A 7774-nucleotide genomic window follows, 5' to 3' on the forward strand; every position below is an offset into this window, starting at 1 on the left:
GGAATAATTGCTGTCAGACCAATTTGTCTGTGGTCTTATCTTGGAACCTATGGGTGTGAGTGAGCTGGTGTTAAAAGAATGTGAGTTTAGATAGTCTGCGCTGTGTCCTTCATCTGTTTTAGGAGTCACTGCACAGGCCTCTTTGCAAGTTGTGGTTTCTATTTCAAGTCTCAACTCTCGATCCACTGCCTAGTGGCCCTCAGGGCCATTTCCTACTTCAAGTTTGTCCGTGGGCAAGGTGCTTGCCCTCTCTCTGCCTTGGTTTCCTCATCGGTAAGTGGAGATGATAACCATAGCTACACCACTAGTCCGGAGGATTACAGGAGGTAACGTATGGGAAGCACCTAACTGTGCCAGGCACACAGTAGGTACAATATAAATGCCGGCCATCGTTATTACTACAAGCCTTTAAGACTGGGAGAAAGAATGCTGATGGCTCCACTGCCCCAAGAGAAAGTGTATTTCCCACTTACGGGGGAGAAAAGGAGGCAGTGTGATAGGAGAAACCGTGACCAGAGAGAACGGCAACGAATGAATGAGAGAGAGTCCCAGGTGTTCGGTGTCTTACCAGTGATGTGCCGGCAGCTGTCATCATTCCCACTTCTGGGTACACACACCTGGCTTCCCACAGTTAGAGTGGAAGAGGAGGAGGAGGAGGAGGAGGAGGAGGAGGAGGGGGATGTGGAAGAGGGGGAGGAGGGGGTGGGGGCAGAAAAAAAAGGGTGGGGAGGAGGAGGAGGAGGGTGGGGAGGAGGAGGAGGAAGAAGTAGAAGAGGAGGAGGGGCCAGCCAATTGTGTGTATTGTGGCAAAGGTCAAAGCTGCTCAGGCAGTGAAACTGAAGGGCAAGCTCACCATTGAGGGCTCTGCTATGGCCTTCAGTTGAAGGATCCTCATGCTTAGCCTAACAAGGCTCCCGATACTCATGGCAGTTTCACTCCAGGAAGGTGCTGGTAGAGCTTACATCTTGGCTGAGGGCTGGAGCCATGCCTGGAAACACTCAGAGCTATCACCAGGAACCATCCATGGGCTTTGCTGCGGGGAGGGCCTCCCGGGCAAGCGAATGGAAATCTGTCACAAAGGAATTGTAAACAGAGCCCAGTGAATGGAAGCGCTGCTGCTCGTTCCTCCCACTCTCGTCATTGGCATGGCACATGGTGAACTCACTTTATGCCTCATTTCCTCAATTGTCCAGGTTAATGGAAGTGGTCAGCGAGTAATCCCTGGATTCTTTACACGTGTCTTTGTAATGTTTACAGGACCTTGCACACACACACACTCATTAATCAAACAGCGCCTGGGCACCAGGGTGTGCCAGGTGTGGGCTGTGTGTGGGTGGCAAATGACCAAGACCCTGCCTCCACCCTGGGGAAGTGGCTAAGTCAAGGCTCCTGGTGACAAAGCATTGAGTGGAACGTGGAAAGTGTCATAGACAAGACAGACAAAACGTGCCCAGTGGTTTCAGGCACCCCTGCTCCCTGACCCTCCCCCACCCCATGACAGCTCTTAGTTTGTGTTCCCTGAGCATCCAGTCATTGTGAGAGTTCCAGAAAGGGACGGACAGCTGCATGGAGCAGGTGGGCTGAGGCCGTGCAGGAGAGAGCTTCAGCCCTAGCATTTGCTGGTTTAACGGGGTCACTGGCAAGTCGTTTTGGGTTGGGCGAGTTTGTGGAAAAATAACCTCCGTGGCATTGGGTGGAGAAAGGAAAGAGACAAGGGCCTCTGAGCTTGGCCTTTGTTGATGAGATGATGCCATGTGCCACCACCAATAGGACGGTGCTTCTGGGTCAGCTGCTTATTTCTCACCCTGGCCATTGAGAGGGGGTTGCATGGTGCCATGGGCGCCTTCTTGCCAAGTCCCCTTTATTACGGATCCATTCATCTCAGAGCACATTGGGTAAGCACCTACTGTGTGTCGGCAGCGAGCCAGACAGCAGAGGGCCTGCCTCATGGAGATGGCATTCTATTGTGTTCCCAACTGTGATTAAGTATCATCCCAGGGAGGGTCACTTGCATGTTAGTGGGGAATCTTGAGAAGGTGTTTACATTCCAAAGGGGTGAAGCTCTACGGGCGGAATCTCAGGCATGGGTCAGATATGCGGGGCTGTGCACCCAATGTGAACAAAAGGGGTGGGGGTGTTGTTCAAGAAAACCAGTTTCAGCCAAGTAGCTAGACATGTCTGAATTATGGCCTGGGCTGGGCCATGGTCTTTCTGTTCCTTTCTCCCAGGCCCTTGGATGCCCACTGGGAGAAGAAGGGGTTGGGGGACCACAGTGCCCAGCCCCCTGGAATGACATCTGGGATGCCAGCCTCCCTGGGCTCAGAGCCTCTTGTCAGCAGAGTAATTGGATATGACTTGCAGCAGGCTGGGAGCAGAGATATTCAAGCCAGTTATGCTATTTTTAAACGCCCTCTCTTCCCCAAGTGCAGATCTTGAGCTCAGCGGGAGAGAATGGCTCATCTCTGAGTCTGGGGAATCAAAAAGCAGCCCCCCACCCCCACCCCCCAGGGTTTAAATCTCCCCACTCCCATCCTTCAAAATCAGATTTCACATTGGACAGCTGCCCATGAGTCTTGCCACAACCACAGGACCTGGTGTGGGGAAGGGTAGACTCCAGGGGCTGTGGGGTCGAAGGGACATATGCTGGTTTGTGCTGGCTAGAACTGAGTCCATAGCCCTGGTCCCTTGGTTGCCTGGTAGTGCCAGAGGCTCACCACTAAGCCTGCAGGCAAACATGTCCCTGCCTGTATGCTGTCTGCCACAGTCTCTGACTCTTCGTAGCCGCTCACAGCTGCCTGTCAGGCTCTGAAGACAGCGGGAGTCCAGGCAGAGAGCAGGCTCCCTCCTGTCATATGTCTCTCTGGGAGTTGAGCCCCAGGCTAAGTGCAGCCTGGGAGGGTGGGGAGGGTGGGGAGGGCGCCCAAGAGGCCAGCGCTCTGTCACTGCTGATGAGGCCGCCTCCTTGTTTCCTCTCACTTGCTGGGCTTCCTCGTCCCAGGTCCCCCGGTGGCTGTAGCCTCTGGTTGAGGGTCCTCTAAGCCACAGATTGGCTGTGAAATAGTCCCCCTCTAAGGGACCCTGGGAAGACAGGAAGGGCAATTGCTGCTGGTGCTGACTACCCCCCACTCTTGGAGAAGGGCAAGGCTACCTCGGGCTGGAGCTGGCATGGAAATGGAGGTGCTATGAGCCGCCAGTGCAGAGTGAACCCCTCTGGCTCTAGATGGCACACCTGTGGGCTAATCACTGTGCTCTGTCATAGAAGAGCATGCAGAGGCTCAAAGGGGAGCTTCTGGCCAAGTTCCCTGGCAGATCCTCCCAGTCTCCCCGACGAGGATCCTCAACACACCCCAGAAGTCCCAAGGCCTTGGATGTAAAGAATGGGAGATGCTTCAACTGCAAGCAACACAGCCCCCCCTCTCCCTGCCCCCGAGAAGCTGGAGGGGTGCGGGTGTCTTCCCGCCTTAGCCAGAAGAGCTGGGCTCTGCGGCATGCTCTTATGTTTGTTGCTTCTGATGACGGGTCTTGAACTCAGTTTTCAAAATTGTTTGGTTCAAACATTGCCAGCTGGGCACCCTGCCAGGACCTCTTCTCTCTGGAGTGGGATTAGAATAAGGTGGCTGCCCGACCCTTTCCAAGGGCACTGTTGCTCAAGTTCAACCCAGAGCATCTTCTATAAAAGCAGCATCACTCAAGCCCAGCCTTAGCCAGATGTGGTGACATCTGAGGGTCCCTGGGGAGACCCTCTTCACCCCAAAGTATGCCTGTCCCATGGAGCCCGAGCTCCCTCCACATCAGGGGCCTTCCTCTGGCCTTCTCAGCAGTGCTGAGTGATGGGTTCTAAGTGGAGCAGAGGCCACACTTGAGCTTTAGACTCTACAGAGCTCTGGAGCTGACCCCAGATTCACCTGGTGTCTGCCCGAGCCCTGGGATGGGTGACAGCAGGTTGTTTGCTTTCTTTGCATTTCAGGTTACTTACCTTTTAATGGGGAAAGAAGGGGAGTTGAAATTTGGGGAGAGGAGATGGAGACAGCTGCGGGGGACCCTGGGAACCTGAGGAAGGGACAGATACTGGAGACTGACCAGTTTCCACTTTGCTATACTTACATTTTTTATTATTTTATTTTTTAAGCTACTAAATATATTTTAAAAAAACATAATATGTGCACATGGTACAAAAAGATGTATATATGTGGAGAAAACCATATTCCCCTTCCTCCGCTGCCCCAGCCACCAGGTTCCCTCCTTAAGGGGAGCTGTTGTCAGATCTCAGGGAACCATCCAGAAATCATCTGCATATTTACTTTTGCTGCACATGCACTATAATCGAAACCACACTGTTTAATTCCAGCTATTGCACTTCTGCAGGTTCCTCTTATGCGAATGTTTGTTGCAACATCTTTAATATGGGGCCTCATATGTATAAGTCACTGTACAATATTCAAAGCATTTTACCCCCGGGTATCTCACCTGAATCCATGACAATCCTGGAGATAAACATGGCTATATCCTTAAGCCCACTTTTCAGGTCAGGAAGCTGAAATTCAGAGAGGGGAGGCTACTTGTCTAAGACCACACAGCAAGTGAGTGATTAAGACTGGAATTGAATGCAATTTCCCTGACTCCCCAGGTAGATGTACCCCACAGCTTCCCTGAGGGAAAATACCTCCCTCCCCCTGTATGGTGTTGGATATAGAGCAGGTATTCAATAAGAAATAATTGTCTTGGCAAACCAGGTCTGTGTGTCGGCTGGCCTGACTACTCCCAGCAGGTCATGGGACAGGTTGTGGATGCTCAGGTATGTGTGCATGCACACACACAACCCCGAACTCGGGGGGACATGCAGGCTCACACACACACCCACACATACCGCTCCAGAAGGGCAAGCACAGCACGTGGAGCCCCTTGCTCCTCGTGGCTGCGTTGCCCTAGTGGTAGCTGGGAAGGGCTATGTGAGAGGCCATAGTAAGCTAATCAGGGGCCATTTTGGCCCCAATAAACATCTTCATTTTGTGCCTCCACAGTATTGCAAAGGGGAGCATACATTCCCACCAGGGCTGCAGGAGAATGTGTGTGGCACCAGGGCCTGATCTAAGCCACAAGTCCTCCAGGGCCTCTAAAGAACCTTTATTCTTGGCTCATGGACACCCACTGGCTTCAGATGACACCTGGAGCCCAGGAGATGGGGGCAGGGGCAGTTTCAGGGCCTGAGAGAGCCCCTGTGTCCCTTCAAAGTGTCCTCTCTCCTGGACCTTGGCCAGATTTAACTGACACCAGTTAGATCCCCATGTGAGACCCAACACTATAACCTTACTAGCAATTTGCATAAGAGGCCCCTCCTCCTCAGTGTACTTGGCCCTTTATTGGGAACATATTTTGATGGTGTTGACAGTGCAAGAAAGACAAGCTTGGAATCAGAAAACCAGGCTACAAGTTCCTGGCCCTGGGCCAGGTGCTATTAGGTAAGTCTGTCTAACTCTCTGAGCCTCCGTTTCTTCATCTCTAAAATGGGAATTGTTTCCATAACTCACTGTGCTGGACAGTTGTGGGGCTGAATTTGGGAAATGCTTTGTAAGAGGTGACGTGATGCACTGATATTACTGCCAGCATCAGAGAAAGGCGAAAGTGAAGACCCGGAGGGATCTGGAGCACCTGGGGCGGAGGAAAGACAAGCAGGGAGGCAGACACCGTTTCCTAAGCCCTGGACATGGACTTCAACCTTGGATGGAAGAGTCAGGTGCCCAGGGTGACACCAGCTGGCCTGGGGAGTGTCCTCAGCCCTTCTGACTTTGCTGTTGGCATTTTCTCTGCTCATTAACATGTCATGAGGGTGGAGAGGAGGAAAAGCTCAAAACAATAGATTTGTCTATTTGCCAGCACATCTGGGGAAAGGCTGGGTGTGCAAGGGCAAAATAGGCCAAAAATCAGTGCTTCACTTTCTCAAGGAAACACCTAACTGTGGGTTTAAATTCTCTGTAGCTGTTGCTGATGAAAGCTCTGGGAAATTGAGGTTCAACGGCAAACCCTCATGGGTTAACAGGCAAAGAGAGAGAGAGAAGAAGCATTTAAAGCTCTCTGGCTTTGTGGGGGGATGGGTGACTAAAGGACAAGGCTGTGCTTAGGGAGTCATCCATCCATCTGCCTGGTAAGTGTGCAGTGAGCATCCCGATCCCATCCAGCCCTCTCCTGAGGGTGCTATGGATGCTGCAGGGAGAAAAAAAACAAGGATTTTGCTCTCTAGACATCCAGACTCACATTCAAAACAATAAGAGCATGACTCAAAATTGAGTCTGTACCTCAGTAAATGGCAGTTAGCTTTTCCATATAACAATCACTCCAAAGCTTGGCTTTAAGACAACCACCATTTATTCAGCTCACAATTCAGTGGTTGATAATTTGAGTTGGGCTCAAAGAATTCAGTTGGGAAGTTGGTCTTATCTGGACTCATACATCTACATCCTTGATGATCATCTAGGACAGTTCATCTCTGTTGCACATGATCTCAATCTCCAGCAGGTTAATACATGTGATCAATACATGAGAAAAGGACTACGTTGGGCTATCTTCATTCTCAGGTGCTGGAGCAGAGCTGTGAAGGGGTCACATTTAGTTTTTCTCTCCTAGCCTGGCCACCTCACTCAACATCTCCATGGTTTTCCATTCTCTCTGGACAGACAGAAAGCCTTGCAGGTTCATCCACAATGAACATTATGGATTTAACATGTGTTACTCTCTTGAAGGCATTTGCATCTTAAGCATGAATGAGAGAGAGAGAGAGAGAGAGAGAGAGAGAGAGAGAGAGAGAGAAGTGCTTAATCCAAACCACTGACTCCCTCCTGAAGAATGTTTGGCTCTGGAATGCTATTACTGGACCATGTATCTCTGTGGTCCATCCCAGGAGGAGGAAGCCAGCCAGGGTGCTTCTGCTGGCAAGGAGCCCTGGGTGGCTCATTGCTGAGTGTCCTGGGCACTCTCCCCTGCCTGGCATTTCACTCCAAACCATGTTGGGCTTGGTGGGGACAGAGGGGACATGTGAGGACTGGGTGTTTGCTGAGCCCCATCTCTGCAGCCAGCCCTGGGCTGGGCCCCGGGGAGGATTAGAAGCATCTGTCCTCTGTGAGGGTGCCTTACAATGTCCGCTACAGGTGGGCAGAGGAGGCCAGTTCTGAGACACCTCTAGCTCTGCCTTTCTCAGGCAACTTCTCTCCCCTCTCTTCCTCTTGGTATCTCCTTCCTGCTCTCTTTTCTCTCTCCTGCCTTTCTATCTCCTCAGTATTTCATCTGATGTCCTCCCTCACTCCCTTCTCTGTCACACACACACACACACACACACACACACACACACACACACACACACACACGCCAGGGTGTTAGACTGAGGTGCCCATGAGCAATAACGGTTGGGAATCTAATCTAATTGCCTCTGGCTTCCTCTGAGAGCAATGGATACCCTCCCACCGATGTGATTTGATTTCAGGGGCCCGGGGAGGCCGGAACTCCCACAGTGCCCAGACTCACTGACTGCTGTCTGAAATCCCACCATCAGAACTTCATGATGTCTTCTTGCCAAATCGTAACTGCTCCTGAGAAAAACCACCATCTAAATGCTTTTCCATGGCAGTTCAGAGTGGCCCTGAGAGCCAGGCTGGCAGGGCAGAGGCGCAGACGAGAACTTGTAGGTCTCCTGGGGAAACGGGAGGCGGACGATGATGTTACCCTCGGTCCTGTCCACAGTGCTCACAGGGCCTTTGCATAAGTGGAATGTGTCTTGCAAACC

This window comes from Myotis davidii, unplaced genomic scaffold (assembly GCF_000327345.1).
Source record: "Myotis davidii unplaced genomic scaffold, ASM32734v1 scaffold815, whole genome shotgun sequence".
Lineage (NCBI taxonomy): Eukaryota > Metazoa > Chordata > Mammalia > Chiroptera > Vespertilionidae > Myotis > Myotis davidii.